The sequence below is a fragment of the Macaca mulatta genome, chromosome 1 (assembly GCF_049350105.2).
Source record: "Macaca mulatta isolate MMU2019108-1 chromosome 1, T2T-MMU8v2.0, whole genome shotgun sequence".
In the NCBI taxonomy this organism is placed as follows: domain Eukaryota; kingdom Metazoa; phylum Chordata; class Mammalia; order Primates; family Cercopithecidae; genus Macaca; species Macaca mulatta.
The window spans coordinates 80,770,056-80,777,252 of NC_133406.1; the positions used below are offsets into that span (position 1 = coordinate 80,770,056).

At 36.8% G+C, this 7,197-nt stretch overlaps 1 protein-coding gene and 1 non-coding gene across 47 annotated transcripts in view; one reads left to right on the forward strand and one right to left on the reverse strand.

The window, feature by feature from the left end:
• Positions 1 to 7,197, forward strand: part of DISP1 (dispatched RND transporter family member 1) — a 205,948-nt gene that overhangs the window by 102,617 nt on the left and 96,134 nt on the right. The gene's annotated exons all lie outside the window — the stretch shown is intronic.
• LOC114675362 (small nucleolar RNA U13) lies at positions 2,957 to 3,060 on the reverse strand. The gene has a single exon (XR_003726409.1). It is a non-coding gene; the product is annotated as a small nucleolar RNA U13 (small nucleolar RNA).

Below are 7,197 nucleotides of genomic sequence, written 5' to 3' on the forward strand. Positions count from 1 at the left end.
GCTTTAAGAAAAACCAAGAATTCATGGAGATTATTATTTTTCTCTTTGTGATGTTGATATACTACACTTTGTAAATTTATTGTATCGTGGTGCTGTTTGGGATACGCCTCATTCTTCCTTAGAATACGCACAAAAGACTTGGGATGGGTTACTTCTGAGGATGATGTGGGCTGCATGGGTCAAAACCATTCAAGTTGATTCATGTTCATTTCAGTTTTTGATTCAAGATAAACATCTTTTAGAATTCTATAATTGTATTGAATTATATCCTGAATCATATTAAATTATATTGTATATATAGATACACATTTATATCTATAAATGTATTGAATTCTATAATTCAATAATGTATGTAGAGAACAGAGGAAGTCAGAAAGAGATGTGTCAACACTGTGTATGATTTATACCTATCAGCTCCCTGGTTTTCTTAAAATTGTAACTGAAGCTCATTATGAATAACCCAGGATTATTACATTCATTTGGATAAGATGGACAGTATGGTTGTTATAAATCAAAGCAAGTAAAACCTATATGCCACTAGGATTGTTTATGAATGTGTTATTTCTCTTGTTATTCAGGATCCCATTGACATGTTTGCATATATGCACATTTACTTGAACTTATGTAAAAATTATCAGCATTTATCAACTCTTCTATAGTCAGCACCATGCTGAGCACCCCAGTGTCAAGGAGGAACAGAGGAGAGTTCCAGTCAGGTGGCTCCATGAAGGTCTTGTTTCAGCACCATATCCCACATGGCAACAAAAGGATATACAAGATAAAACTAAAACGACATACCTAGTCTCAAAATCAAGACAAACATCTCTAAGGACCAGGAGGTGACCAGAAATAGAAAGTGATAAGTAGCCCTGGAACTCTGAGACTGCCAAGCTCCTGGCCAGAAGCAGAAAGTTGCTTAACTACCCCTCAGCCGCTTCTCAGGAGATGGGGGAGCTCTTGCCTGAAGGAAGGGATGGAAGCCAGGAGAATCCTTCCCCCTGCCTGTTTTCCATCATTGACACTAAAATGTTAGCTGCCAGCTCTGCCTGGGGCTGTGGTCTTACTGTAAGCTGTGAACTAAGAGGCAAAAGTAGGATAAAAACACAGTTTAGTGACCAGAAACTGAAAAAGTGGTCTGCTGATTCTGTAATATCCCTAAGGCCATCCTTCTAAACTATTATTCAAGGATGAGGCTGGGCGCAGTGGCTCACGCCTGTAATACCAACATATTGGGAGACCAAGGTGGGAGGATTGCTTGAGCTCAGGAGTTCAAGACCAGCCTGAGCAACATGACAAAACCCCGTCTCTATAAAAAAATACAAAAATTAGCAGATATGGTGGTATGTACCTGTAGTCCCAGCTACTCAGGAGGCTGAGGTGGAAGAATCACCTGAGCTGGAGAAGTCGAGGCTACAGTGAGCCATGATCGCACTATGGCACTCCAGCCTGGGGGTCAGAGTAAGACCCTGTTTCCAAAAAACAAACAAAAAGGGATGAGGACAAAATTAAGACATTTAAAAATATGTAGCATAAGAGTATAAGAGTATTTACCATTTACATAACCTTTCTAAAAGAAATACTAAATGGTGTACTCGGTAGGAAAAAATGTCCCAGAGGGAAGGTGTGGTGAGCTTAGAAAATAATAGTGAAATTGATTGAGATGTTAGAAGTGTAAGTAGTCATTTCTTGTATTTGAAAATGTGTGAACACGATTTGTTCAATTATAGCATTAATTAAACTACAAAAAATAAGCTCTTAAGATAATGCAAATGTCTAATATGTCCAATAGGACCTTGTTGTTAGGTAAGCAAAAGAGAGAATGACTTCTGAGTCAAAGCAGTCTAAACAGAGAAAAGGAAATTTAGGTATACCTTGAAGAAATATGTAGGATTTACCTTTGTCAATCTCATTGGAGACTGTGCAGTGAATAGGAGCAATGTGACCAAATCGCATTTAGGTAGTGATGTTTATGACTCATTTTGAGGGTAGTTTGGCCAGGGTTTATGGAAGAGAGTGATTGGGGAGGTTATTTTGAACCTTTTGGAGTAGGCACTGGGGTATCTGTATTGAGATCAATGAGATGGTATCCTTTTTAGCTGACTTTTTTCCTAGGCAAGCCCTAGTAATTTGTCTTCTCTAAATGAGCAACATATGTATCTTTAGGAAATTCATAGTAATTGTCTTCAGGGCTTTCTTTTTTTGGTAAAATGCCATATTCTCAAGTTGTGTTTTCTTTTTTTTTTTTTTCCTGATGATTAGCTTAGATAATTTGAAAGGCTCTACCTCTTTGTGTTATATCAGCTTTGGTTAAAAGCTGTTTTTCGCTTTGTTCCTTGGTTAATCCTTAGACTGAATGAAGGCCAATTAGATATAAAGTAAGTGATATCATAGCATCAGAGAGAATCTTCTGTGAACCAGAGCCTGTTGCTGCTTCCAATTTGTATTGTCTAGAGAACAAAGGGTATCTTTGCACCAAAGAGACTGGGAGAAGTTGGGATTTACCTTGCTTCAAGTATAAAACTGTAGAGCAAGGGTTAAGGAACTCTTAAAGGAGGGTGCCTTCTAGTACCCTTCTTTTCCCTCTTTTACAGATGGAAGAGATTTTTTTTTTTAACTTTTTTTTTCTTTTTGAATCAGAGGTTTTTTTTGCTCTTTTGTCCAGGCTGGATTGCAGTGGTGCAGTCATAGCTCATTGCAGCCTCAAACTCTCAGGAATTTCCTGGGATTGCTCAAACAATCCTCCTGCCTCAGCCTCCCAAATAGCTGAGCCTACAAGTGCATGCCACTACATCCAGGTAATTTTTTGTTTGTATGTGTACTTTTTTGTAGAGACAGGGTCTTGCTGTGTTGCCAAGGCTGATTTCCAACTCGTGGCCCCAAGTGATCCTCCCGCCTCAGCCTCCCAGAGCACTAGAATTATTGGCATGAGCCACTGTCCCTGGCCCATTTGTTTTCATATCAGACTGGTATTGTGCCAACATAGTAACAAGGTTTGAGGGAGGCACATCTCACACACCAGCATGAAAACCAAATCATCTTGCTTATGAACTACGAGTGGACTAGGAAGAGATTATTTTAATGAAGGAGTGAGATGGTGGGTGCCAACTTAAAGAATAGCAAGGAATTAAATAGGTGGTTGCAGCAGCCAGCACTCATGTGATCTTTGACCATGGGCTGGATGAAACTGACTCTTGTCTCTGGAATTCCCAGAAGTATCTTATTTTTCATAAGCTCTTACTAATGTGCTTTAACCAAGTTGCTATGTGTCCAGAATTGTAATGAATCTTTTGAGGTAAAAAGAAAAAAAATAAGTTGGAACTTGAAGAATAATGTTTGCAAGAGGGCTTAATCATATCTTCATATCTCTGCAAGTCATCTGTAGGTTTGCATAGAGTAGCAATTTGCACCATTTATGTATTTTTCTCTCAATAAATTGTTTTAGAAGCCAGATTACTTTGCAGCATAAAGCACCTACTTTTTCTTCTGACTTCCCTGTTTCCAGTGTTGTATTTTGTCCTCTCCCCTCAGTTTCCTCCTTTTCCCTCAGATTGCCTTAGCTTCTGCTTTGCTTATGTTCTTCCCACTATTTGAAGTGTATGTCATACATTTATCACCTTGATACTACTTATGGCTGTTTTCCTTTTCCCACATTTGCTTTACAGTCTGCCTTCTGTTACTTCCTTTCTTCATTCTCTCCTCCTCTATTTCTGTTTGCCTTGGTTTCCTCATTTGTTGAAATCTTTTTCTTAAAGGGGTTTCTTAAAGGTTAATTATCGTGGCTTGACTCATGGATTAATCGAAGTGTTTCTTTTTAACTTTAGTTTATTGTCAGGCCTTATTAGCCAGCAGAAGAATAAAGCCAGTCATAGTATATTCTTAAGTTTGAGTAAACTTTTGTTGAACTTATTTGGTTATTTGAGGTTTCACTAAAGAATGTGAGCTAGAAAAATGACAGAGTGATAGGGGTGTGCTTTCATGTCTGAATATTGACCTGTGATGTAGTGGGAACAAGAATGAAGCATAGTTGCCATATGCAGTGATATGATCTTGGAATATGAGACAATTTGCACTCTCAACCTGCATGACTAGATATTTACAGCAGGAATGCTAAAATGAAAACAAAAACAAGAAATTTGTACTGGAAAAAACTTCTAATTAGACTTTAAAGTTTTGGAATATAGTAAAAAAAATAGTGACTGGAACTTAGTAAATTAGAAAGGTTTGTTTTGATGTGAGAAGTATGGCCAGTACCCCACCTTCTTGGTACTTGGTAGTTGCTTGTATTCTCTTTAAAGATGTACCTATACAATAGTTAGAAGTGAAATATAATATTAAGACCAAATTATTTTATAGAATATTAACAAATTAAGCAAATAAATTAGGTTTTATTTTTATAGATAAAACCATTCACTTTTATATATCAAAATGCTAGCTTGCACGTATCAATATAGAGATATTACTGTTAAATGATCTAGAATATGAACTTCCAAGTTAGAGTTTATTTGCAAAAGAAGTTGAATCATAAAATATCTAAATTACTTGAATTATATTTCCCTTGGAATCATTCTTCTATTTGCTTAGCAATAAGATATTATCTGTGATGGGCTTCCTTTTTCTCTTTACTCTCTGCTTTTACTCCTTAACTTTTTGTCTTTAAAAAAAGTTGCAAAGTATTAGCACTAAACATTCAGTAAAGGAGTAGATAAGGCTGGGCACGGTGTCCCACACTTGTAATACCAGCACTTTGGGAGGCCAAGATGGGAGGATCTCTTGAGACTAGGAGTTTGAAATAAGCCTCAGTAACATAACAAGACTACATCTCTACAAAAAAAGAAAAAAAAAAAAGGAGTAAATAGGAATCTCTAAGTATTATTTATCTTTGAAATAACTTTTCTAAAATTTGAGATTCAGACTCCTTGTTTGATACACTCTAAATCCAAGTGGGGGTAACTTGTTTTATTTCCAAATTTGTACTTAAGTGTGGGAATAGTTCATCTTTTTCAAATACATTCTAAATAAAAAAAAATGGGTAGGGTCTGCTTATATAACTCATACTGTTTTATATATATATATATATATGTATGTGTGTGTGTGTGTGTGTGTGTATGTGTATATATATCGGGGTTTTTTTGTTTTTTGTTTGTTTGTTTGTTTTTACCCAAGCTTACATAGGTATTCTCTAATGCTAGGTGATCCGAAGGAAATCATTAAAATCTTTGGGTTGTTTGAAATTCCTTGCTTCTCTATTTGAAGTTAGTCTGGATCAAAGGGACCAGGATTTAAGTTTTTAAAGGAAACTTTTTAAAAATAAAAACTATTTTAGGGAGACTTATGTAAATACTCAGTTGAACTTTTCAAATATAGTACTTAAATCCAGAAATAAATGTGTATTACTATATACAAATTTAATTGCCTTCCAAAATATATTACTCCAAAGGGATATTCATTTTATGCTTTGAAGTTGGGTTCAGAAAATTTTTTTTCGTGTGACCTGGTGATGTCTGTACATTGTTATTAATTTGGATTTTAAGTTTTCTTTGGAACAGTTCAAGGAGCTTTGTCTTTAGAAACAAGATGATATGTTACCAGGACCTGACCTCCTTTTTCATTCTCACCTCCCTCTTTCTTTCACTCATCCTCTTGAAAAGGTTATAGTCATTTATCACTGTGAGAATAGGCATTGCAAATACTATTATGAATATGAGACCATTATCCTTCCTTCCCTCCTCCCATCCCCAGAGATATGGTGAGAGATCTTGTAAAACTTAGTTTTCGGCAATGTCAAAAGGTGTGAATAAGTTAACATCATAGGCCAGGTACGGTGGCTCACAGCTATAATCCCAGCAATTTGAGAGGCCAAGGCAGGAGGATCTCTTGAGCCCAAGAAGTTTGAGACCAGCCTGGGCACCACAGCATGACCTCATCTCTACTAAAAATTAAAATTAAAATAATTAGCCGGGGATGATAGCCTGCACCTGTAGTCCCAGGTATTCAGAAAGCTGAGGCGGGAGAATTGGTTGAGCCCAGGAGTTTGAGGCTGCAGTGAGCCATGATTGTACCACTGCAGTCCAGCTTGGGTGACACAGCAAGACTCTGTCATTCATTCATTCATTAAAAAGGAAGGAAGGAAAGGGAAAAAAAGATCATAATAACAATGACTGAGCATTTTTCGTATGCTCCTGGCTTTCTAAAATCTGAGTTCAGCTGTGGTTGTCCTGGACACTGTCTCTGAGTAGCTGTTGTCAGTGTATCAGTATCAACAGTAACCATCATTGCAAGTACAATCAGAGATTGGGAAAAGCAATTGTTTCCAAAAGTTATGCTTCTTTGATCTAAATCAATGGTACATTTTAGCTTTATGCAAGATTAGGGATTATTTTAGAGATTTATGACAATTCCATTTTTTCCTGCATAGGGGATCTGAGCTTGATCCTTGATGCTGGATTTGTCTAACTCCCTGTAAAGCCAGAAGGGTGTAGGTGTGTATTACCAAGGCCTTACACTTGGCAAAGGAAGGAATGAATACTGCATTGCCTAATATCCCATAGGGATGGGAAGGAGGAGTGCATAACATTCCTTCAGTGTGATTGAGGGCTGTGTTGACTGTGTGAGTAAGACAATGTGACTTGAAGATGTTAAGTAGAGTCCATACTTAGATCATTAGAATTCTTGGTCATTGACCAAGATATCCAGGAAAGCAAATAGTGTTGGGTGATTAACCAGGGCAGATGCCTTAATTTAGGAATGCAACAAAGAACTTACTAGTTTTCATTTCTCCAGCTCCTCAACTTTTTCTTTCATCTTTCATTCTTTTGTAGTATAAGGCATTGTCGGTGACAGATCTTTGCAAGGTCTAACACTGAATATTACTAACAGCATGGTCATAAATGTCTCTTCTGTTTCTCTTTAAGGCACAGGTTATCTTGTTGCTAACATAACTCAGAACTCTGATACCATGACCTGCTACTAAATAAAATACTTCCCTGCTATCAATGATTGTGTATGCTTACTTTTTGTTGTTGTTGATGCTTTGTAACCCAACTATTAGAATGCCCATCTCCTTTGGTGTTTCTTTGCAAATTCAGTGCCTGAACCAACACTTATAACCTATTTGTCATGGCAATTTTCATTATAAAATTAGGTAGTGAGTTGTTGTATAAAAATAGAAATGTTAGAATTCACTTTAAATATTTACCC